Raw genomic sequence first — 25,733 nt, 5'->3', positions numbered from 1 at the left:
CTTCCCATGGTTTCTATAGTAGCAGCAGAAGAATGGAAAGAAAATATTAACTGAAATCTGAAATCAAGGATAGCTGCAGAGAAACAAATTAAGCAGTTTTAATTTATTTTAATAATCAGCTTCCTGATTACTTAATCCACTTATTTTATCAAACTTGTACATGAAGGCAGGTGAGGCTGCAGAATACCTCTTTTGAGCCCCTAGGGAGTGCAGGCAACAAGAAGTGCGGCAAACAGAATGGGCAAACAGGGTTGTGGCAATTTGGGCAGCAGATCGCACAGGCAGGGCACGCAAGGAGGATGAGCAGGTAGGGCCCTGCCACTTGAAGCAGAGGCTACAATGCACTAGCAAGGAGCTAAGAATGGCAGGAGACACAGTATCCACACAGCAAAGAGCTGTGCCTTCAGCATCCCTCATGGTCTCTCCAGCTGCAAAAACTGATGCAGCCACCTAAACTGAGCTTGCAAGGGATCAGGTAGCTCTCTAGGCCCCAGGCTGCAGGATGTGCCCAGATTTCTGCCCAGGGACTGATGGCAGCAACGAGCTCACCTGTGGGCGATGTGCCCAAGTGAAGGGGCTGCTCAGCCTGGGGACAGAGCTTTGGGAGGAGATGTCCAGGCTGAGGAACATCAGGGAGTCAGAGAAGGGGATTGACTGGTGGACTCACAGTCTGCCATCCCTGAAGCAGGTGCAGAAGCCAACCATGACACTAGAGACAAAGGACGCCCTACCCTCTTGCCACCAGGGAGAAAGAGGAGACCCAGGAGATGGGGTGAATTGAAACAGGTTACTGCTCTGGGTAGCACGCGAATCCTCTCTGTCTGCCCCACTTTCCCAGGTGCCTATAAACAACAGGTATGGGGCCCTGGAGTTGGATGGGAACACAACTATGTTGCAGATAAAGGCCCTTCTGGGATGGAGGAGTCGTCTAGGAAACTTACGCCTTCCATGAAACACATCAAACCCATCAAAACCACTCTTGTTAAGATGAAAAGAAGGGTGTTTGTCATAGGTGATTCCCTTCTGAAGGGAACAGGGGGCCCAGCGTGCCAACCAGATCCAACTCACAAGGAAGTCTGCTGCCTCCCTGAGGCCAGGGTAACAGATGCGACTTGACCACTTCCTAGGCTGGTAAGGTCCTCAGACTATTACCCACTATTGGTTCTTCTTGTTGGCAGTGAAGATTTGGCAAAGAGAAGCCTAAAGGCAATCAAAAGGGATTTCAAAACCTTGGGGTAGTTTGTTGAAGGATCAGGTGCTCAGGTGGTTTTTTCTCCATCCTCTCAGTAGCAGGCAAGATTATAGAATGGAACAGGAAGACCCAGCTGATCAGATTAAAACAAAAAAGCTTTCTGGTTTAGAGAATTGTATTTCACGGTTTAGAGAATTGTTTTCAGAAGCTCCAGTTAGGCAATGCTGAGTTAAAGGGTGGTCTCATAGCTTTGTATTTTCAGCATCTTTTTTATACTTCTAGTGAATATATAGATGTCAATAGTTTTACCCTCAATCCTGCAAGAACATTATGTGCACATTATATCATCATATCATCATATCATTTCAATGCATATGTATGTATGTTTGTGAGAGTGTTGTAATATGTAATGTCTGTCTAATACAAAATTATAGTAGCCGTTTACAGAGTTGTCAGTTTCCCTGTTTTTAAAAGAACTACCACCAGCATCACTGAACATTTTGGATCATACACAAATACTTCTGCAATTTACACTGGAATTCCTTTATGCAGCTAATATGTTTCTTTACATATTTATTGCTAGTACAATTGTATCAGAAATAGTGTGGCCAGCAGAATTAGGGAAATTATCTTCCCCTTGTACTGGGCACTGGTGAGGCCACACCTCAAATACTGTGTTCAGTTTTGGGCCCCTAGCTACAAGAAAGACATCCAGTTGCTGGAGCATGTCCAAAGAAGGGAAATGAAGCTGGTGAAGAGTCTAGAGATGAAGTTTTATGAGGAGTAGCTGAGGGAACTGGGGCTGTTTACTCTGGGGAAAATGAGGCTGACGGGAGACTTTATTGCTTTCTACAACTACCTGAAAGGAGATCGTAATGAAGTGGATGTTGGTCTCTTCTCCCAAGTAACAAGCAATAGGATGAGAGGAAATGGCCTCAAGTTGCACTAGAGGAGGTTTACATTGGACTTTAGGAAAAAAAATTCTTCACCAAAAGAGTTGTCATGTGTTTGAACAGCCTGCCTGGGCAAGTGGTTCAGTCACCATCCCTGGAGGTGTGTAAAAGATGTTTAGATGTAGTGCTTAGGGACATGGTTTATTGGTGGACTCCTTAGTGTTAGTTTTACAGTTGGACTCGATGATCTCAAGGGTCTTTTCCAACCTAAATGATTCTATCATTCTCTGATTCTATAATTTATTCTCAGAAAATATGCATACTTTGTCAACACGTTTTTACCTTTGAAATCTGGAAAACCTAACCCTACTCATTATATAAGCCACAATTTTATGAAATACCCAAAACATGCAAAAAAGGGTGTTTTTCTTTGGAAAAGTTCTGAGAACTTGATAGGACTTTATCAGGCATACCACTCAAAAAAAAAGAGCTCTGAGATTTTAAGAGCAGTCAATACTTCTATCCTCTGGACACTGAAACATAGCAGTTATTGTTTTAAATTATTGTCAGACTTAATATTTAGTATTTCACTTCCATTTTAACAGTAAATGATCTCTTGCTAATAACACTCCCCAATATTTCCTGAGCACACATTATTTGTGGAAAACCTTAGCAAGTTGATTGAACACAGGAAGAAGAAACTTCCCGAATGAGTTTCTCACTGTTGGTCTATAATGTATTATAAGAGATGTTAGGTAAGTGGTTTATTATTTCTAATAATAACTTTCACAGTATTTTCATTTTATACTAGGCATTTATTTGTATTAAATTTTTCTATAGAAGACAATGGTGTTTCTCATCATCAACCTGTGATATCATAAGGCATTCAGAAGAGTCACATAAATAACAATAAAAACATAGTAAATAATCTGTTTGCAGGATTATAGATATAAGGTCCCATCAGATTGAAATATTAAGTAATAACAGAGGAAAAAAATAACTATTCTGTCATTAATCTGCTGTGACAGCTGTCAGTTTCTTTATGTTCCCTAATGTTGGCAAAGAAAGTAGCAGCAACAACAGACTGATGCCTATCGCAGTTACAATTCAGAGAAAAGCTCATTGTTTTTTTGGAATGGTGAGAGCTATAGGGATGAAGGAGAATGAAGTGAATTCAACAATGTAAATCACATGAAGTATCACAATGTGACTGTGATCCATTATGAGTTTGGTTTTATTTTTATGTTAACCATCTCAAAATATGAGAGCCATTTTAAAGCTAACATAAGGACAAACATCTTCCAGTCTTATGAGTGAATGAGTTTTACTAATTTAGTCACCACTTGTTCTCCCTTCACTGTAAACACTGTCTATCTCCTGAAATGCAGTTTGAATTTGTTAGTGCTGCAGAAAAAATATCAGACATGACATGAGAAATTGCTGGACATGACAAGTAACAGCATGAGGATCTGAGAGATGGCATAGGTGGCTATGGGAGAAGCATATGAGAAACAGCTGAATGTCACAGGCAGCTGAAGGGGAGCACTGGGAGTCCTTTAAGGCCAGCAGTGCTTTAGTAACCCCATCAGTGACATCATGAGAGGCAGAGATGATCCAGGTCACAGTATCAGAACTACAAAGACTGCGTACAGATAAAGCAAAATTGAGATAAATGGGCAAAATGTGATTAGGAGCAGGGTGTTTATTTGAAGGAGATTTGAGAGGAAAAAGGGATGTATAAGGGTAACAAAAAAGATGGTAAAGAAACAGGACAGGAAGATAGGATATACACGTTGGGTCACTGGAGCTACTTTTTTTTTTTTTTTCTTTGCTGGGCAATTCTGTCTTGATCACTGCAAGCTGCTGCCTAAATAAATTATAAACCAAATCTCTTGTTTCTATCATACTCCAGATATCCAGCCTGCTTCCAGGATCAGAAGAGGAAATAATGGAGTGCTTTCTGTGGCTACAGGTGAGTACTTAGATGACTGGATTCCGTGCTCAAATTAGGTACTGGAATCATGATGACAGTGCCTGTTCAAGGTCTGAGAGCATCAGCAGCTACATGCTAACTCCTACTAAAATTTATCTATTGAAGTGTTAGGGGAAAAAGTCCTGTAAACTTTCTTTGTTATCTGGCATGTTTTCAAATTTGTAGGTACATAAATTATTTAGAACTATTCAGCATATTTCCAAGATAAATTTTCCCCTTTCAGAAAGCACAGTAGAGAACAAAAAAGCTGCTTCAAATGTTCATGGTGTGGTCTGGTGCTTTTGAAACAGGTGAATGCTGTTATTTTTTTGGTAATTTTCAGCTGCACAATGCAAAATCAACAGCGTTAAATAGTTTTGTATGACAAGACTAATTGTGACTATTTTGATAAAATAAAAATGTATGGTGCTTATTTGCAGAATAGAGGGGAATTAAAGAAAGCTGGAAGCATTTTTTACCTTTTTTTCTATGCTACTAATGAACAGCTGTGACTGAGATACTAATAGAGATACTTATTTCTTCTTGGTTTTATTCAGAGAAAGCTAAGAAAGATATTATTCCCAAACTTAGTGGAACTCCACAATTAATATTAAAAAAATAAGCAGTATTCATTGCTTTATCTTGATTCACTCATCCCTATATGCCACACAGTAATTTCAAGTGGGCAGCAAATTATACTTGCCATTTTAGGAGACTAAAATTACTACCCCACTGCCTCTCAAAAGCCACCAATTCGTTTTGAGAAATCAGTTTCATTCTGCTATGTATTAAACCAGTAACAATATAGAGCATCTTGACTGAGATCTTTCCTCAAAGAGACCATTTTTAATAAAGTTTTCAAATAACATATTGTTGACTGACATGTTAAATCTGTATTCATATTTATGCTCATCAAATATTAGGAATTACTCATTAGGGATAAAAAGCCTCACAAACCATCAAACACTCAGGTATTTCCTTTGTGTTTGAGTTTGCTTTGGTATTCTCTCTTTTAGATGGAACATACTACAAAAGAAGATGCATCATATTCTTCAAGATTCAGGGTTTTCTCTTTTTCCTCATCTGGACTTCACTGGAAAGTGTATCAAACTGTTACATATATGGTAGATGATCTTTTAGAAGCGTGATGCATTTTTTCATTAGACACAAATAACTACAGATTTTAGAAAGCTTAAAAGTGCAGATGTGGTGATGTGACGGTTTTAATATTGCTTCTCATATTTTACAGATTTCTCATGACATATAGTTCTAACTTTCTTGTTAAGGTACTTTCAGTGACAAATCTTCAGCAAATCAGAAGAAACTCTCCAAAGATTTCTGTGTCAGCAACTTCCAGTAATAGTATCATTACTAGTATTTCCCATAATGTTTAACCATAAAAATCAATATCTGTTTTAGTATATATGACCAGGAATGAACTGTATGAAATTGGAAAATAACTGTCTCTCAAATTTATTTAATACTTCAGTGTAAGACACATGATAGCAAAAAAGAGAGAATGTGTGGAGATAAAAACCATACAATACTGATCTATACAATGGTATATGAGGATAGCTTAACCATAAGCAAATTTAGCACCCAAATGATGAAGTGGCCTGAACTACTGTAGAGGTCTTCTGGTAGCTTGCTAGTGGTGACAAAAATATACTTGTGAGCCTTCACTGAGCCCTGAAGTTAGAAAAGGATAGCACAAAAAAAAAAAGAAACATTAATTTGCCTCTTTGGAACATGAAGATGATGGAAACCAGTGCAATGGAAGAAATGGACCTATCCATCAACTTTTTGAAGTGAGCAAGAAATCATAGCAGTTCTGAAGTAGTTTATGCTTGATGTGATGGAAGAAAAGGGGCTGGCAAAATGACAGTGGGATGCAGAGTAATAATACATATTTTGGGGGTTATAAAACTTCAGTTGTACTTACCATAGAACTTAAATGCTAGTCTGAACTCTAGATTTCACTCAAGATTTAGACTATATTCAGACTGTAAAAAATTCAGCCGCAGGTTATTGTACTCATTTAACCCATATCCCAAAATCCTAGAAGTAGACCCAAGAAATACAGCTTCCTGGAGTAGTCTGATTGACCTACATGATCTTCAGGAAATCTTATCCTTCTCCTAGAGTTTTTAATTTTTGATGTTGTATGGGAATGTAGCGGAAGATTTGGCGAGGAGGTTAGTTAAATGTAAATATGCTCAAAGTGACTTGCACCTGTCTGTAGAAAAAGCACATGCATCACACTAATTGTTTTACTGACCTTGTGTGCTTGATGAGTAGAACCTCTGTGTTAGATAACATAGGCCTGTGAGACACTCTAGGCACCTTATCACTATGTATGAGATTCCTGCTTTGTTGTGAGAGAGAGCGGGAGGCTGCACCTGCCTGAAGCCTTGAAATACAAGCGAGTTCAGCAGGCCCAGTGATCTTCCAGCAGGGCTGAACTTACCAGCGCCTGCGTCCCCGCTTGTGTCACCTCTGCCTGGGAGCTCAGGTGCGACTTCGGAGATCCCCCAGTAGAGAGGTAACTAAAATAAAACTTCCTCTTTGCAATGCATTCGTGGCCTCTGGCTCTTCTTGTGATGTGCCTGCGTATGTGTACACAGATGTTTTCCAAAAGGAGTTCTCTCACACCCTTTTCTATTTCCTACTCCTTCAACTTGCCCACAAGAGCAGGATGAAATCCACAGATCAGACACAAACACATCCTTATTTCATACCTAATTCCATGTACTAAATGCTTTAATGGAATCTCTGATATTAATATCCAACAAATCAAACAGCAGAGAGGAATTTCAAATAATTACAGCTAGGAAACCTCACCCTCTACCCTCCAAATCCTGATTCAAAGGTGATGTACAATGTATTCTCAAAAGACAAGTCTGTGAACTAATTTATAGTTCTGCTTGGTCCTAAAAATTGCAGATTCAGTAGAGATACCAGTTTGATAGCATACTGATCTTACCTAGTCTTCTTCCGCCTCTTCGCTACACCAAAAGTAATAATTAACTGCCTCCCTTTCTCCTGTACGAGCTAGGAATCTCACCCACATCTCCCTCAGCTCCACCAGTGCTAGGTGCCCTTTCTTCAAATTATCTAAATGATTAACATAGTGAAGTTAAACCCAGAGCAATGGCTCTTACCTAGTATTTAGCTTGAAGGCTTCTGTTTCTATTTTAAATCTGAAGAAGGTCTTGCATGCCCAAAAGCTTGTCGTCTTTTTTTCTAGCTATACTTAGTCTAATAAAAAAATTTACACATCTCTAAAAATCCTTCCTCATTAGCTAATAAGAACACTTTCAGTTCTATTTTAGAACTAATCACAATTTAAAAAACAATGCGAAACCCAGCCCCACACCTGTTACTTTTTTGCTTAAATCCACACCAGCAACTATCAGATGCCCAGTGGACATGAAGAAAAGTTGTCCTCAGTATCATATTTTGCATCTAAGAGTTCTCTGCAACTCTGAAGTAGGGTTAGAGCCATGGATGACATTTCAGGTTATTGTAACAGCCGAGAATTACTTCTGTATTTACTTTCAGGAGTTCAGAATTCATTCTGGCAACTTAAAATTACAAGGTGTTCTTAAGACAGAAGTGCCTCTAGAGGGTACAAGTTCAAGGTTAGATCCCTCAATTAATTATTTTAAAAAAGTTCAGGGCCTACTGGAAACACAAATTTCATTTATGACTTCGTTGCCTAATACAGTAATAAGTATTTCACAGTAACCTATGATGAACACAAAATAGTGTGATATTTTACATGTGTGTTTGTGCGTGCTTAATAGCTATATGATCATATACATATAAGCATATATTTATCATGGAAGACAACTTCCTGACACAGCTGGTTAGTGAGCCTACTAGGGAAGGTGCTCCGCTGGATCCGTCGTTTGTAAACAGAGAAGGACTCATGGGCAACGTGTTGGTTGGAGGTTGACTTGAGCATAGTGATCATTAAATGATTGATTTTTCTATCTTTGGAGAAGTTAGAAGGCTGGTCAGCAAACTGCTACTTTGGACTTACAAAGGGCGGGCTTCAATCTGCTTAGGAGGCTAGTTGGTGGAGTCCCTTGGGAGGCAGTCCTGAAGGGCAAAGGAGTCCAGGAAGACTGGTCTCTCTTCAAGACAGTAATCTTAGAGGCACAGAAGCAGGCCGACCCTGTGTGCTGGAAGGCAAGCCGTCGTGGAAGAAGGCCGGCCTGGCTGAATAGAGAGCTGTGGCTGGAACTTAGGAATAAGAATAGAATTTATAACCTTTGGAAGGAGGGGCAGGATACTCAAGAGGAATACAAGAATTCTGTGAGGTTCTGCAGGGAGAAAATTAGAAGGGCCAAAGCCCAACTAAAGCTGAGCCTGGCTACCACTGTAAAAGTCAACAAGAATTGTTTTATAAATATATCAGCAACAAAAGGAGGACTAAGGAGAATCTCCATCCCCTGATGGATGCAGGGAGAAACATAGTGACAGAAGATGAGGGAAAGGCTGAGGTACTAAATGCCTTCTTTGCCTTAGTCTTTAATAGTGAGAACAGTTGTGCTCCAGGTACCCAGCCCCCTGAGCCAGACGACAGGGATGGGGAGCAGAATGAAGCTCAAATAATCCAAGGGGAAATGGTTAGCGACCTGCTATGCCACTTGGACACGCACAAGTCTATGGAGAGAGATGGGATACATCCAAGGGTGCTGAGGGAGCTGGCAGAGGTAATCACTGAGCCACTTTCCATTATCCATCAGCAATCTTGAATAACTGAGGAGGTCCCAGTTGAATGGAAGCTGGGATACCCATCTACAAGAAGGGCTGAAAGGATGATCTGGGGAGCTACAGACCTGTCAGTCTAACCTCGATGCCAGGGAAGGTCATGGAGTAGATCATCCTGAGTAACATCACACTGCATATATAAGAAAACCATGTGATCAGGCCCAGTCAACATGGGCTTGTGAAAGGCAGGTCCTGTTTGACCAACCTGATCTCCTTCTACAACAAGGTGACCCACCTAGTAGATGAGACTAAGGCTGTGGACGTTGTGCACTTAGACTTCAGTAAAACCTTTGACACCGTATTCCACAGCATTCTCCTGGAGAAGCTGGCAGCTCATGGTCTGGGTGGTTGTACTCTTCGATGGATAAACAGCTGGCTGCAGGGCCAGGCCCAAAGAGTTGTGGTGGACAGAGACAAATCCAGCTGGCAGCCAGTCATGAGTGGTGTTCCCCAGGGCTCAGTATTGGGGCTAGTTCTGTTTAATCTCTTTATCAATGATCTCGATGAAGGGATTGAGGTCACCCTTAGTAAGTTTGTAGATGACACCAAATTGGGTGGGAGCGTTGACCTGCTGGAGGGTAGGAAGGCCATATAGAGGGATCTGGATTGGCTGAATCATTGGGCTGAGGCCAATTGTATGAGGATTAGCAAGGCCAAGTGCTGGGTCCTGCACCTGGGTCATAACAACCCCAGGCAGTGCTACAGCCTCAGGAAAGAGTTGCTGGGAAGCTGCCTGGTGGAAAGGGATCTGGGGGTGTTGATTGACAGCCAACTGAATACGAGCCAGCAGTGCGCCCAGGTGGCCAAAAGGCCAGCAGCATCCTCGCTTGTATCAGGAATAGTGTGGCCAGCAGGACTAGAGAAGTGCTTGTGCCACTGTATTCAGTGCTGGTGAGGCCCCACCTTGAATACTGTGTTCAGCTTTGGGCCCCTCATCATACGAAAGACACTGACATACTAGAGAGAGTGCAGAGGAGGGCGATGAAGCTGGTCAGGTGCCTGGAGCACAAGTCTTATGAGGAGTGGTTGAGGGAACTGGGTCTGTTTAGGCTTGAGAAAAGGGATCTGAGGGGAGACCTTATTGCTGTCTACAACTACCTGAAAGGAAGTTGTAGCATGGAGGGTGTTGGTCTCTTCTCTTAAGTAGCAAGTGATAGGACAAGGGGAAATGGCCTCAAGTTGCATCAGGGGAGGTTTAAACTGGATATTAGGAAAAAGTTCTTCACAGAAGGACTTGTCAGGCATTGGAACAGGCTGCCCAGGGAAGTGGTGGAGTCACCATCCCTGAAGGTGTTTAAAAGGCATTTAAACGAGGTTCTTAGGCACATGGTTTAGTGCTAGAGTTAAGTTATGGTTGGACTCAGTGATCCTGATCTCTTTCAACTGAAATGATCATGCATCACCTTGAAAAAGAAAAATATGAAACAATTTACTGTAATTTATAAAAAACCAGCAAGTATCAGAGAATATTTGGAAACAAATACCAAAATGTGGGATCTTGAAAGTAAACTGAATACAAATAAATTAAACTTAAGAGAGAAAGGCTATAATTATTCTATGTTAGAAGTGGGAATCTCTTTGAAATGGAACTATTTAAAATTCAGCTGTCATCATGTTGGTATAAATTCAGTTACTTAAATAGCAAGCCTAGTACCATTCGCAACGTCCCAGGGCCTTCTACATCGTCTTCACCTACCATTCCAAAAAGGCAAAGGTCTTTTACCAGCCTTGAGTCACTTCTGTTGCTCTGTGTAAGTGCCAGCAGATAGGACACAGGGTCAAAAGAAGACTTGTACCCCCTTTAGCAGCATCTGCAGGACAGATAGGGCATCCTAAGGCAGCTTCAGCTACTCTGGTGACCCATATGTTAGCCACTAAATTGAGCTTGCTGTACCTGGAAGTGAGTTTAACATCTAACGTGGTGGTTGCTTTTCTGGTCATCTTACAATGTGGAGCTTAATGTGGTGCAGGTGATCATCTCCTCTGCATGGCCAAGTGTTGAACCTCTTACAAGCCTCTATGAGCTGAACAGACAAGATTTTCAGTAATTAAAATGGAAACATAGAGCCTGCTCACTTGTGGGTACCTATACTTAGACGTATGAATGAAGGCATCACAGCCTGAAACTGAATCTTTCCCTGTCAGACTCAGCTAGTAAAACTTCAGAACACTGATGCAGTCTGCTTGGTGAACTACTTAACACATTCACATGAGGACAACTCAATAGCATTTAATGTCATTTCTCCCTCTGCTAGAACTTTCAGTTCAAGCCTTGTAAATGTTTCTCTTTTAGGTAGTCTATTAAAAAGGGTTTGTTTTCTATGAGTGATATCAAATTCCCCAGTATGTCTAAATCCAGTGAGCGATACTGTGAGGATATATTGCAATTATTGTGCTCACTGCCAGAAAACAGCATACTCTGTTGTTTGTATAGATCTATTTCTTATTTATATCAGATCAACATTGTAATAATCCTCCAATCCCCAAACCTGTACTTTGCTAGGAGAGAACCATGCCAAATCATAATATGTGAAACGCTCACAGATGAAGCATCTTTGAGTCCAACATTTTTGCTGGCTGAAGATGTTTGAGAACAGGTTTCATGAACATATCTCTTTTTAGGGAACAGTTTTCAATCATTACAAACACAAGCACTTTGCTGAGATAAAGGACCATCATGATGGTGAAGTTCACTTTACATTTATGCATTAGTAGTATCCTGGGCCATATTCATTTAGCAGAAAGTAGGTTAGGTTCAGACTTGTATCATCGCTAGCCAATATTAAAAATTATATAGAGATACACTGTTCTAGAAATAACATCTAAATACATTTTAGCTTCAGAAAAACTGTTCCATAAGAGCTTACTCCCTTATTTTTGAGACATTTTGTATCAAAGAAGCTCATTTTATCTTATTTCTTTATTTGCTTCCAAATCACCAATGGATGTTATGTTAAAAAACAAACAAACAAACAACAAACACAAAAAACAACAAACACAACATTCGGGAACTTCTTGTCTAATAAATATTATGTATTTATACATATACGTATACCTTTATATATATAATAATATAAAATATAACAAGGTTAATATCTGAAAAAGGGGAAATAACAAATGGCATTTTGGAACATTCCTATTTTTATACATAGCTAGAAGGGGGTAGCACAGTTTAGTTCATAGTTTTAGTAGGATTTAGCCATGCATGTAAAGGAGAAAATCCTAATTAGATATTCATTTATGTGTTTTATTCTTAGTTTTTTGCTGACTTGGGTAGCCTGTGAGAAGAACATCTGCTTTTTAATAAGTTCATAATTTGAGTTGTTTCTTACCCAGTGAAAACAAAACTTGCAACATTAGAAGACAGCTCTCTCAATATGGTTAAGAAAAAGCCATTCCATACAGGCTTTAAGCAGCTTTCCCATTCAAGTGAACTAGGAGTCACTATTAGCTTCAACTAAGACATAACAAAACCTACAGGATAAAACTTTTATATTAGTGTGCTGGTTTGACTGAAAATGAGTTAATTTTATTCATGCAGTTAGAAACCTTTCTTTTCCATAACTAGCACAGTGATTATTTGGACTTAGTTTGAGAACAAGAGATAACACCCCAGGACACAGTTAATGTTTTTAACTGCTGTGGTCTGAGAACCAAGGACATTCTGAGCACTCTGCTCACAGGTGTGAGGCATCGAGGAACAAGGGCAGAGATGGGGCAGAGCTTGACTGACATCCAGACTGATCAATAAGAATATTCCATCCCATTAGCATCATGTGACACAGGGAATTAACTAATGAACACTTAACTAATTCATACTTAGAGAACTAACACTTAAGGCGCTAACGCTTAGAGAGCAAACCCTTAACCCACAACACTTAGAACCCTTAACCCACATTACAATTGCCTAGCTTTGCTTAGCCTTGAATTATCGGAGCGACTCTGTGATTCCTAGACCCGGGTTCAGAAGTAGGGATACAGCAGTTAGTGTCATTATTTACAGGGCAGTCAGCAGATGAAGTTACAGAAACTGAGAGCAACAGAAAGTAGAAATTTGGAAACATTGTTAGATGAAGCTTGGAGAGTATTTAGGAAGATTGTCGAAAGGATGAGAGTAGGGAACTAAAGAGGTTGGAAGGCTTTGAAAGCCTTTAGAGAGAGATCAACGTACATTGAGAAAATGAATGTTGGAGAAGGTACAGAGAAAGCAGGCAGAGAGAATCGGACAGTAGCAACTTTTGAAAAGGACTGAGGGGAACCTGAGGAACCTAGCGGATCCACTAGTTATAATGCAGCTAGAGAAAGAACAAAAACAAGTGGAATTTTTGGTAGATTTCCAATAAATAACAATTACATAGTAGGTAAAGGGAGCCACTGGCCAAAGTGAAAAAGCATATTTTGTGAACCTTTGAAATACAAATTGGATAAACAAGTAGGCATTCATAAATGGCATTCATTTTTATATATGCCCAATTCCCTAAAACCTCTTTTGGGGAGAAATCTGTTGGAGCAAATGGGTGCGGTAATCAGATTTGAAAAAGGAGAAATTACTCTGGAGGTAAATGATCAGCAATATGTGCAAATAATGAGCTTGCTTTTAGCAACTATTCCCACAGAAGGCAAGATTACTGAAGAAGTCGTGAACCAAGTGTATCCCGGGGTATGGGCTACTGATGCACCTGGAAGGGCCAAAAATGTTCCACCTGTCGAGGTAAAAATCAAAGAAGGACAAAAACTGGTAAGGATAAAACAATACCCTTTGAAAAGTGAGGACAGGGAGGGAATTCGGCCAGTAATAGAGAAATTCCTGCAAATCGGGTTATCTCTACCCAGTGGTAGCAAACCCATACACCCTTCTGACTGTATTAACCCTGATTTGTTTTACTGTTTTAGATTTAAAGGATGCCTTTTTTTGCCTCCCTCTCCATGAAGCCAGCCAGACAATATTTATGTAAAACCCAGCTCGCATGGACGGTGTTGCCACAAGGATTTAAGTACGGCCTGACAATATTCGGAAATAAACTTGCTAAAGATCTTGAATCTTGGGAAGCCCCATCTGATGAAGGACAGATGCTACAATACGTGGACGATATTTTGATCGCTACCAGAACAGAGGAGACATGCATAACCTGGACCCCACAGATCAGAAACACCTGCAATGGAATAAAGAAGCTACATGAGCCTTTGAAGAACTTGGTAAGGCTTTGATGTCAGCCCCTGCTCTAGGACTCCCAGATGTGAGTAAACCATTTTTTCTGTTCTCTCACGAGAAGCAGGGAATAGCCTTGGGTATACTGGCATAGGATCTTGGCCCATACCGATGAGCAGTGGCCTATTTCTCCAAACAATTAGACGCAACTGCAAAGGGGTGGCCTGGATGCCTACAGGCAGTTGCAGCGGTGGTACTGAACATAGAGGAGGCCCGGAAATTTACCATGGGTCAGAAAATGACTGTGCTAGTATCCCACATGGTGTCTACAGTGTTGGAAGCAAAAGGGGGACATTGGCTTTCCCCACAAAGATTTCTTAAATATCAGGCTATAATGGTGGAACAGAATGATGTAGAAATCATCGTCACTAACATTGTCAACCCAGCTTCTTTCCTCAGTGGTAACACTGGAGAACCAGTTCATCACGATTGCCTGGAAACCATTGAAGCAACATACTCCAGCTGACCAGATCTAAAGGATAATCCTATGGAAAACACTGAGGACTGCTTTATGGACTGAAGCAGCTATATCCTGAACGGTGAAAGGCATGCTGGTTATGCTATAACTACTAGCCACAAAGTGATGGAATCTGGACCTCTGCCTAGAAGTACTTTCACACAAAAGGCAGAAATAATCGCCCTTACTTGTGATCTGGAACTAGCTCAAGGTAAAACTGTGAACTTTTACATGAACTTTAAGTATGCTTTCAGGGTCGTGCATTCGCACGGAGCAATTTGGACTCTTGAACTCTCAAGGCAAACATATCAAACACGCAAACGAGATATTGAAATTATTGGAAGCAGCAACTTCCTAAGAAGGTGGCAATCATGCATATCAAGGCACACCAGAAAGTGAGCTCAGAATTGGAAAAAGGGAATGAGCTGGCGGACAGAGAGGCAAAACTGGCGGCTAAGCAAAAGGTAAAAATAGAAAGTGCCCTCGTCCCGGATGGGCAGGTCTCTTTGGGAGGTAAGCCAGAGTATACTAAGGAAGACTGGAAACTTATTATAGATTCAGAGGGATCATATAATTACGAAGGGTGGGCTCACACCCCACAAGGAAAACTTATTGTTCCTTCCTATTTAGTTTGGCCTTTAGTAAGGGAAGAGCACAGAAAGGGACATTGGGGAGCAGAAGCACTATATAAACATTTGATCAAAAAATGGTAGCTAGAAATTTGTATACTACCGTAAGACAGGTGGCACAGCAATGTGATCTTCGCCTCCAGACTAATCCCAAGAATACACCCAAGCCAGAAATAGGTCAAATTGGGAAAGGAAAAGGACCTGGGCAACAATGGCAAATTGATTTTCAAAACTCCCAAGAAAAGGGGGGTACCAATATTTGTTGTTACTGACTGATACCTTTTCAGGTTGGCCAGAAACATTCCCTACCAGAACAGCAAAAGCTCGGGAGGTGACTAGAACATTAGTACGAGAAATAATACCAAGGTTTGGAGTTCCAGCTGTTATATCCTCTGATAGAGGGCCATATTTTATTTCAAAAGTTATACAGCATGTCAGTCAGCACTTGGGAATAGGAGGGCCATATTTTATTTCAAAAGTTATACAGCACGTCAGTCAGCACTTGGGAATAGACTGGCAACTGCATACCCCTTACTGTCCTCAATCCAGTGGCCAGGTAGAAAAAATTGAATCATCTAATTAAACAACAAATTGTAAAACTGGGGCAGGAGGTGAACTTAGCTTGGCCTCAATCTTTGCTTTTGGCCCTCTTATACGAACAAGGCCGAGAGCAAAGGAATGGTTAAGTGCTTTTGAAATCCTGTATGGGAGACCCTATAGTGTACAGAAGGGGATGTCGACACAAATAGGGGATGAAATTATGACTTCTTATATGGTGGCATTTGGTAAACAACTTAACAAAATTGGGAAACACGTGTTTGGGCCTCAGAGCAGGAGTTTGGATGGGCCAGTACATAACATCCAACCGGGAGATCGTGTATGTGAAGTCTCTTGCAGAAAAGACTTTGGAACCACAATGGGAAGGTCCATTTCAAGTCCTCCTGACATCCTTCACTGCTATCAAGATTAAAGAACAGAACGCCTGGATCCATCATTCTGGAGTGAAGAAAGTCTGCAAAGCACCTTGAAGGGTAACCCAGGTGCAACCTGGAAAATTGTATTTCTTATGGTCATAGCCTTAGCACATGGGTGGGATGAAAATTGGCATGGGCAAGATCTGAATAAAACCATGGGGGGACACTTTAAATTGATGCTTTGGAATCAAACCAGTCAGAGTATATATGTTACATTGCCCACTTCTGCAGGAGAGAGTTTTAAGTTTGTAGTAATTAACCAAAATATTTCTGAAATTCTGTAAAGAAATTAGGTTACATCCACCTTGACATGTTTTGGTCCTTCTGGTCCTTATGGGTGACTGGCCCAGGTGGCACTTACTACATTGGCAAGAAGAAACCCAAAAGAAGAGACAAATGCTACAACTGCAGTGAGCGGGGTCACCACGCCAAAGAATGCAAGCTCCCGACGCAGCCCAAAAGATGCCATTTCTGCCGGAGCACCAGCCATATGATCGCCAGCTGCCCCAAAAGAGCTTAGCAGCATGGTGGACAAACACCATGAGCCTGACTTTTGCATTAACATTAAAATCTGTTCTTTGAAGGATAGAGATGGGTTTTCTCAGGTAGAAGTACCCTTCTTACCTGTGGTCAGAGAAAACATAGATAAAGAATCATCATATTAGTAAAAGAATTTACTAACCTCTTAGAAAAAGGGGGACTGATACAGGGAATTAACTAATTAACACTTAACTAATTAATACTTAGATTAACACTTAAGGAGCTAACACTTAGAGAGCAAACCCTTAACCCACAATGCTTAGAACGCTTAACCCACATTACAATTGCCTAGCTTTGCTTAGCCTTGTGTAATAGAAACAAAAGTTCACTGATGACTTTAAAGGCCTTGCAGAGAGACAAAACCTTGGGTGCATCCTTGGTGCATCCTTGGGTGAATTGGATAACCGAAACTTAGGCACAGGACAGGAGATACGCCAGTTCTAACCAGCTCAGCAGTCTGAGTCCCAGCCAACTCATCACACCAGGCCGGAGGTGAATGTGTACAGAGAAGATGACCCTGGTCCACGACCACTGCGCAGGCGCAACCAGGAGGGGCCAAAGGTGGAGACTACGGAAATGATTTCCCAGAATTCATTGTAATAAGAACTGCCTTCGCAGGGACAGGTTATGAATATGTATAGGCGTTCCTAGAACTTTCATGAATATGTAACACTCTACAGTATTTAACTAAGCTCACAGCTACTGGAAATTTGCACATGTCTTTGGTGGAAATTATTTCCCTGTGTGTCCAGTGCTGAATAAACATACCTGCTTTACAATCTCACAGGTTGTAAGGCCATTTACCATGCCTCATCATGCTTCATATTTAAGGAGAGTCGAGATCTTCCGGTCTCTCTCTTGCTTTCTCACTTCTTTGCCTTCTTCACTCTTTTAGTTGGAACCAGGGGAGTTCTCTTCAGGGCTTTTAGTTCAGCCTTTTTGTCATCCTGCTGTTTTGCAGAGGCCTCTGAGCCCTTCTGCCTTTTCCTTCTTTTCTTTCTCTGGGATTGGCTGTTTGGGACTAGGGTGCTGCTCCCTGGGACTGGCTGCATGGTGTGGACGGAGTTTGTGAGGAATTGCCTTGAATATCTCTTATTTCATATTATATTTCTATTTTTTATGTATATTTACTAGTAGTGTATCAGCATTTTGTTATTTTATTAAACTATGTTTATCTCAATCCAAGTTTCTCCCTTCCCTTTCAATTCTCTCCCCTATTTGGGGAGGTGTGGAAGGGGTTGAGTGAGCAGCTATCATGGTTGTATTGCTAGCTCGGGTTAAACCATGACAATTAGATATATAATCAGATTAGGCTGATTGAATTTAAACACAGAGTGTATTCTGTGTGCTCATTCATTCCAGTCTATAAGACAGCAAAAGAATAAATTTTGACTTCTACATTGAAGCCACACAATATCTTCTACAAGACATATGGAAACGTTTTTTTCCAGGCCATGAACTAAACAACTGATTGACTTAATCGTAATGCAACACCATTATAAACAGACAATGCAACTGCCATCTCAAGTCACACAGAGACAACCTCCAATGTACAATATATTTTTTTGGAGAATAGCTGTAAGTGGTGTACGATTTGGAAAGAAGCAGGAGGAATCATAGCATAACAGAATAATCCAGGTTGGAAGGGGCATCTGGATCTCATCAGTTCTAACACCTCCAATCTGGTCAAATTAGACTAAGGCGTTCAGGACCTTGATCAAGTTGAAGCTTTGAATTTCCTCAACTATGACATTTCCACAGATTCTCTCAGCAGCCCATTCCTGGGCTTGATTGCCCACACGAAGAAGCATTTTCTTACACAAAGTCAGATTTTTAAGTGTTCCAACTTGTGTCTTATCACTGAATCTTTGAGACGAGTCCCACTTTGTCTTCTTTACACCCTCACATTAGGTAGCTGTAGACAACAAGACCTCTCGTTATTTTTCTCTTTTCTAGCCTGCACAAACCCAGTTACCTTAGCATTTCCTTATATGGCCCCTGACGATCTAGGTGGTCTCTACTGGACTCACTCCAGTTTATCCATGTCTTTCACGTACTAGGGAACTGAGTACTGAACACAGTGCTTCGTATGTGGATTCAGTGGTGAACAGAAACTAGGGCTCATTTTTCTTGAGCTGCAGGCTAAACTCTTGTTAATGCAACCAGAATACTGTTGGCTTTGCTGCAAAGGCACACCGTGAGCAGCGAGAGCTAATAGTCTGAGGACTGGAAAAACCCTAGCAATCTCTCAGCAGCACCTCACATTCGAGCACTTACCAAACAGCAAAACTCCTCAGATTTCAGGTCAGGTTAGCAGGTGGTTGCTCCCATTCCCTGCAGGACATATAGTCTTCAGTCACTATCATACACCAGTGTGTTTGGTGCAGACACTTGTTTCAGCCTCAGCTGACACTGCTGCTTCCATTCTGAGATCTGTTCCTCCTCATCTGTTGCTAGAGTAACATACCTCTTCTGAAGATGCAGATATGCAGGTGGAGAATAAGTCCTCTCTGCTGCCAGAAAGTACATACTTTCTGCCTTCCTTGTGATTGTCCCTACTGCTCCCTTCAGTATGGTCTCTGCCTGTGTCTTATTCTCTGCAGCACAGGGCTTAGGCTTTTGTCTCAAGACATTTTGATTTACGTATGTTGTGATATAACTCTGGTAGGCAGCTAAGCCCCACACAGACACTCACCCACTCCCCCGAAGAGGGACTAGGAAGATAAGAGGAAAGGCAAAAGCAACAAAAACTCATGGGTTGAGATAAAGACACTTTAAAAGGTAAAGTAAAAGCTGCACATGCAAGCAAAGCAAAATAAAGAATTCATTCACTACTTCTCATCAGCAGGCAGGTGTTCAGCCATCTCCAGGAAAGCAGGACTCTGTCATGTGTAATGGTTACTTGGGAAGAAAAATGTCACCACTCCAAACATCGCCCCCTTCTTTCTTCTTCCCACAGCTTTTATCGTTGAGCACGATGTCATATGGTATGAGACATCCCTTTGGTCAGTCGAGATCAGCTCTTCCATCGGTGTCCTCTCTCAGCTCCTTGTGCGCCCCCAGCCCACTCGTTGGTGAGGCAGTGTGAGAAGCAGAAAAGGCCTTGACTCTGTGCAAGCACTGCTCACCAATGACTAAAATACTGATGTATTATCAGCACTGTTTTGGTCACAGACCCAAAACAGCACCATACAAATTGCTGTGAAGAAAATTAACTCTATTCCAGCTAAAACCTCACTTCTTCCACCTTCACTGATGTTACAAGGGAGAAGGGCAAATTACATAATTTAGTTTTATGTTGGGTGTGAAATTGTTTACATTGTCATTGTTACCCCTGCAATAAAAAAGCACAAAGAAAACAATGCAAATTCTAGAAATCTAAACATTTAAGTCCCTAGAACAAATGGAGTTGGTTAGTGAACTCTTAGACAAATAGATGTGAGATCATTTAAGACATTACAAAGGCAGTAGAAATGGCAGACAGTCAAGAACAGTCTAACTGGCCATAAATTAGAAGAGTACCAGTCCCAGAGGGAACAAAAGGAGGGGACAGAAAACTCATAACTGTAAAGAGCTCTCCCTGTTTCAATAACATTTTCTCTAGTGAATACATTTGGCTAGGGCAATATTTAGCAATGTATAGTACTACTTAAGACATATAATGCTGAGGCAGTTGCACAACGCCCTGAGATCCAGCCTTCAATAGGGCAGTTGATGGCTCCTTAGCACCTTTTGTGCCTCATTGTACCTGTCCCAATGTACACATCTAGGGTGGCACCAAGGTGCTGACAGTCACATCCTCCCCTACCCCGGGGCAGGGTGATTTCACCTCCATCCAGCTGGGGGGGGCAGGAGGGGTGGGACCATCAGTCAATTGAGAGGGTCCTCAACAAAGGAGGTGCCCAGAGAAGCTGAGAAGATTTTGGGCCATGTTGTAATGCCCACGGCCAAATCTAACCAGGCTATAAAACACGGTTCCCGCTGAAGGACCCCTTTGGAGTAGTCTTCTCAGAGCAGCGGGTCTGTGGACTGGAGCCCTCCCCTTAGACTGGGACGCTGTCTAAGGACACTTCCCGGGATTAAGAGCGCCTCACCTCCTCATTTGGGTGAGTGGTTATATACTGGATATATCCTTGAATGAGTCCTTGCCTAACCCAGGTGAGTGATTATTTCTTATAGGCACCCTGGAGTGAGAGGGCTCTGGTTTTGTACCTTGTGAGTGTGTGCATGCACGTTGTGAATCCTCATTATTCTTATGTTGTCATACCCCAATAATCTCCTCAACTGATATCCGAACCTGTATTTTATGTCGTCGGCATGCTAAATAATTGTATAAACCCTGTTTCTAGTTGGTTTATTAGCTACACTTTTCTGGCAGGAATAAAGTCTGTTTTGGAACTTGTTGTTCACCTAAAATTGACTTTTGGGGTGCCTCTGTGACAAAGGCACTTGCATTTCCTTATGACTATTCTTCTGAGATATTTTGAAGGACAAATGGCCTCTTGGGCAGACTAGAAAAAATGCTTCCATAAATTTTTTTCTTTATGAATGTGGCAGAAGTAGAGAAAACTTCCTATGTATGTGCTTTATCAGTTGCAAGAGAAATAAAGATTACAATTTGCAAAGCCCATCTGTCTTTAGAAGGCAGATTAGTACAGAAGAAAGACATTGCCATGTGTAGCAAGGCTAAATTTTGCATTAGTGAGGGAACACGAAGAGAATCTGGTGGGTCTATTATACATCTACCAGCATAAAATGCATTTTTGTCCTGTACTGCTCTACAGTTCTTGCAGTTATGCAGTGGTTAACTTCAATTCTAACCATATCATTACAGAAATCAGAAACTCACACCTTTTCAAACACTTTCTAGCATGAAAGCAAGCTATTATCATATTGTACTGCCCACTGCCACTGAAGTACTTAAAAAAATGATCTTTTCTCTCCGTTGTGCAAGTACAGGTGAGACTCCTACAATGAATAATTCCTAATGAGACAGGAGGGCATTTTGTCCTCAGAGTTTGCAAAACCTTCCTAGATTTTAGGTGAGAATAACCATTTCTACTTTAGTGTCACCACACTGCCTTACACAAACCCACACTCAGGAGTGATGACTGGATTGCAGGCTATCCACCCTGAAGAAAAGTGAGCCTGCTTTGCATCAGAATAGCCAGTTTTGTTATTAGTGCATTCATATGCATCTGCACTAATACAAATTAAGTAAAAAGAAGACCACTGTATCTTGCCTTCTCTCTAAAATCTAGGCCAGAGAATGTTATCAGCTATCAATAAAGATATAGGGGCCTTTCTTTGGAAAGCATCCAGTCTTGTTGAAAGGGAGAGAGAATTCACCAAAACTCTAGGCACTAGATAATTCACTTGAGAGTTTAAAAGCCATTCTCCTTATTCCTTGTCCAAATACTTCCCTTTCTTTTTTTCCAGCACTGTGTATGATTAGGTCCTGCCTTTTAGACAGGGATTATAAAATGTTACCCAGTTTACATTAAAGGAATTGTCATGGGACCACCTGAAGAAGGGATTAGTGTGTGTGCAAAAAGATTTTAAAAGGAAGCTAAAGGAAGTAAAAACTGGTGAAAGTTTTTTTAATTCAAATATACATACAAACACCTTCTTGGAACAAACTTGTTAAATTGATACTCTATCTTCAAAAAATCTAGGGTAGTCTCTGCTGATAAATTTAACTCACAACAATGTTTTAAGAGGCAAAGTTCGTCCTGGAATGTCTGAATTCAGATGTGTGGAAATACAGGATTATCCGAATATGGCAATGGAAAGACAAGTTAATAACTGCAGACAACAACTGCTAACAGATGACACCTAGCTCATGCAAATAGAATTGCTAAATGAAATCTCACCCTTGTTTTGCTTGATCTTAATTTAATGGGGACTTTATCTATTTATTTGTTTAAAGGTGTTGTTTATTAATGTGGTCAGTTTTGAAGACTATCAAAAATGCTGCCAAACTGCTTGTGTGTCAGGGTTGTCTGGAGATACTAAACATACAGTCCTGGGGAATTTACAGGGCACTTGTTGCTCTCTTTCAATGTTAATATGTTGAAAAACAACATTGAGGAACTGAAGAGTAATTATTTCTTATTCCATGCAATCACTAGTTCTGAAAATTCAGATTTTAAAATATTTTTATTGGTTTTATAGTCTGAATAAAAAAGAAAAAAAATATTCCTTGTTTCTTGTATATTTTTCCAGGCATAACTTTTGTGCTCCAGTTAAGCTGTCTAGAAAGACTCCACATTATTGTTGAACTTGCAAGTGTGATGTCTTAAAGGAAGAAGCTTTTGCTACTTTTTCTTCCAACGGTGGCCTTGAATCTCTTGCTATGTTTATCATACATGTCAGGTTCACTAGACACCCACCCAAAATACTTCTTGATGTTGCTTGTAGGGAGTCCCAACAATACTGTGAGAAAGTGATCTAACCTTAGAGAGCTGCCAAAATGAAGTTTGGCTGTCAGTCAAGAAAGTATTTAAAATAAATATGACTGCAAAGGCCTAGAAACATTTCAAAAAAGCGACTGCAAATTAAATTCTCTCCAGCAGATGGAAAAGTGGGACCACTTGGCAATAGCCCAGAAATAATTTTTGTTTTGCATTTAGGTTTTTTTGGATGCATGCCACCAAACCAAATCCAGCATCTGCTTCTGCAGCTGCTGCAGAGGGCAACAATAGTTCCTCAGGCTAAAAGTTGCACAGCAACAAAAATCAGAGTAACTCAATTGATGAGTGATCAGTAAGGGACAGACGACCTGCTAATTCTCACTTTAATCATCTGTGAATAGAAATACAAGTAGTGAATTTAAAGAGACCTGAATTAAAGCAAATCCCATTACTGACAGAATCACAGAATGTTAGGGATTGGAAGGGACCTTGAAAGATCATCTAGTCCAATCCCCCCGGCTAGAGTATGAACACCTAGATGAGGTTACACAGGAAGGCATCCAGGCAGGTTTTGAATGTCTCCAGAGAAGGAGACTCCACAACCTCCCTGGGCAGCATGTTCCAGTGTTCTGTCACCCTCACTGTGAAAGAGTTTTTTCTTATATTTAAGTGGAATTTCCTATGTTCCAGTTTGCACTCTTTGCCCCTTGTCTTATTGTTGGTTGTCACTATGAAGAGCCTGGCTCCATCCTCCTGACACTCACCCTTTACACACACCCTTTGCAGACAGAAGCTAGTTTTACATTCTTAAAGAATATTTTTCCATTTTAATTCAGATATACACAAATGTATATGTGCAAAGTACTTAGCATATGAATGGCAAAAAAGTCCTCTCTCATAAGCCATTCCATCTCCCATAGAATACCTTCTAACTCTGGGTTTAACATATGGCTCATCACCCTAGAAATCAAAGCTCTGACTGGGAGATGGCTTCTTTGATCTTCCCTGTTGATTTGATAAGGCTGATAAGCTGTTCCTTTCTGTAAACCGGCTCAAGGAACCTTCAACCAAGTATACTATAAAGAGGATTGGTGTGAAGAATGGGGTGAGAGAAGATCCTTATTGTGTAGATAGGACAACTTAGTGATAAATGGCATAATAGGGAATTAATAGCTCCTGCACCTCTATGAGTAAAATTCTCCTTTCTTCTTTCTCATACTCAAAATCTTTTTTAGTGGTAAAAAGGAACACATCTTACATGTGGAATCAATAATTTTTTATTAGTCTAATTAAGGCCTTAGGAGCCTAATCAAAATGTAGCAAGGAGTTATTATTATTCTGGTAACAGTAAAGCTAACACATAGTCAGTAATACAATTAAAATACGTACAAATTATATCCACTGGAGTATTCTTCTCTAGTGTTAAGTTTATACTTCCAAGGGTCCTCTGAGTCCTAAAGTCTACAGCTTTGGTCTTCAAAAAAATTGGACCAGGGAGTTATTATGACGGGTCACCAGCATTCTGAAGTTCTTGCTCAGAAGAGTATGATGTTGATAGTAGCAATTTTTCCCTCTTTGGTCTTGGGCCCACTTGTTAAAATTATTATTTACTTTTAATATGTGTATATATATGACAGTGATATAAAAAAAAAAATAGAGCTCCTTAACAACATTAACAACATTTAGGGGAACTGAAGATTCTGAAATGAAAATCAAGTGGTGTATATTCTGTGAGATATATGTGGGATCTTTAGTCAATGCACTCTAAATAGAGTTGCACTCATTTTAATTTAACCAAATTGACTGTCCTTCCACATTTTAGAGTTTTGCTGGCATGTTCCATTCTGTGTGTTGTTTTGTAGTCATACCTTACTTTCTGTTTTTATTTTTATATCTTTCAAAGCCTTCTTATTAATATTTCAAACCTTTTAGGATCTTTTTAGTTCAAAATGGTAGTCATTATAACTTTTATGTCCCTTTTTTTTCCAGTTTCCTGCAGCTGCTTTCACAGGCTTGACATCACTGCTACTATCACTGAGTGAGACACAAATGGGAATACACTTCAGCACCATCTTGTCTTGGGGATGGCATCCTGCTAGTCTCCTGCTCTTGCCTTTAGTTCACTGAACAGTAGCTCAGCCACAATCCATGATTGAAAAATACATTTTTCACCTTCATTTATTCAACACTGTTATAAACAGATTCTACACAGAAACAATCCTCAGACTAGATCAGCATAAATTAATGCATCGACTTCACCAAATGGCAGATTAGGAGAAAACATAACTTCTCAGTTGAAGAAATTGAAGTCTATTATTATTACCCCCATACTTGTCAAAATAAAGATCATATTCTTGTAGAATAATTTTGCATTTTAGTAACTGTGAAAATACTTGAATGATGAAACTGTTTCTGCTTTCTATATTTCTAGATGGACATGAGCAGTTGGTCCACTTTCATAGAGAGACTGAGAAGAAAACAAAATAGTCAAACTGAAATGTCATTGCCTTGAGGGCAAGACTCGCGAAGAGAGGCTGAGGTCACTTGGTTTGTTCAACTCGAAGAATAGAACACTGAGGAGTGGCCTTATCACAGTCTACACCTTCCTCAAGAGAGGGAGATGCTCATCTTCTCTCTCTGACGACCAGCAATAGGACATGAGGAAATGGAATGAA

This window comes from Caloenas nicobarica, chromosome 1 (assembly GCF_036013445.1).
Source record: "Caloenas nicobarica isolate bCalNic1 chromosome 1, bCalNic1.hap1, whole genome shotgun sequence".
NCBI lineage: Eukaryota > Metazoa > Chordata > Aves > Columbiformes > Columbidae > Caloenas > Caloenas nicobarica.
This window is presented reverse-complemented; position numbering follows the sequence as displayed.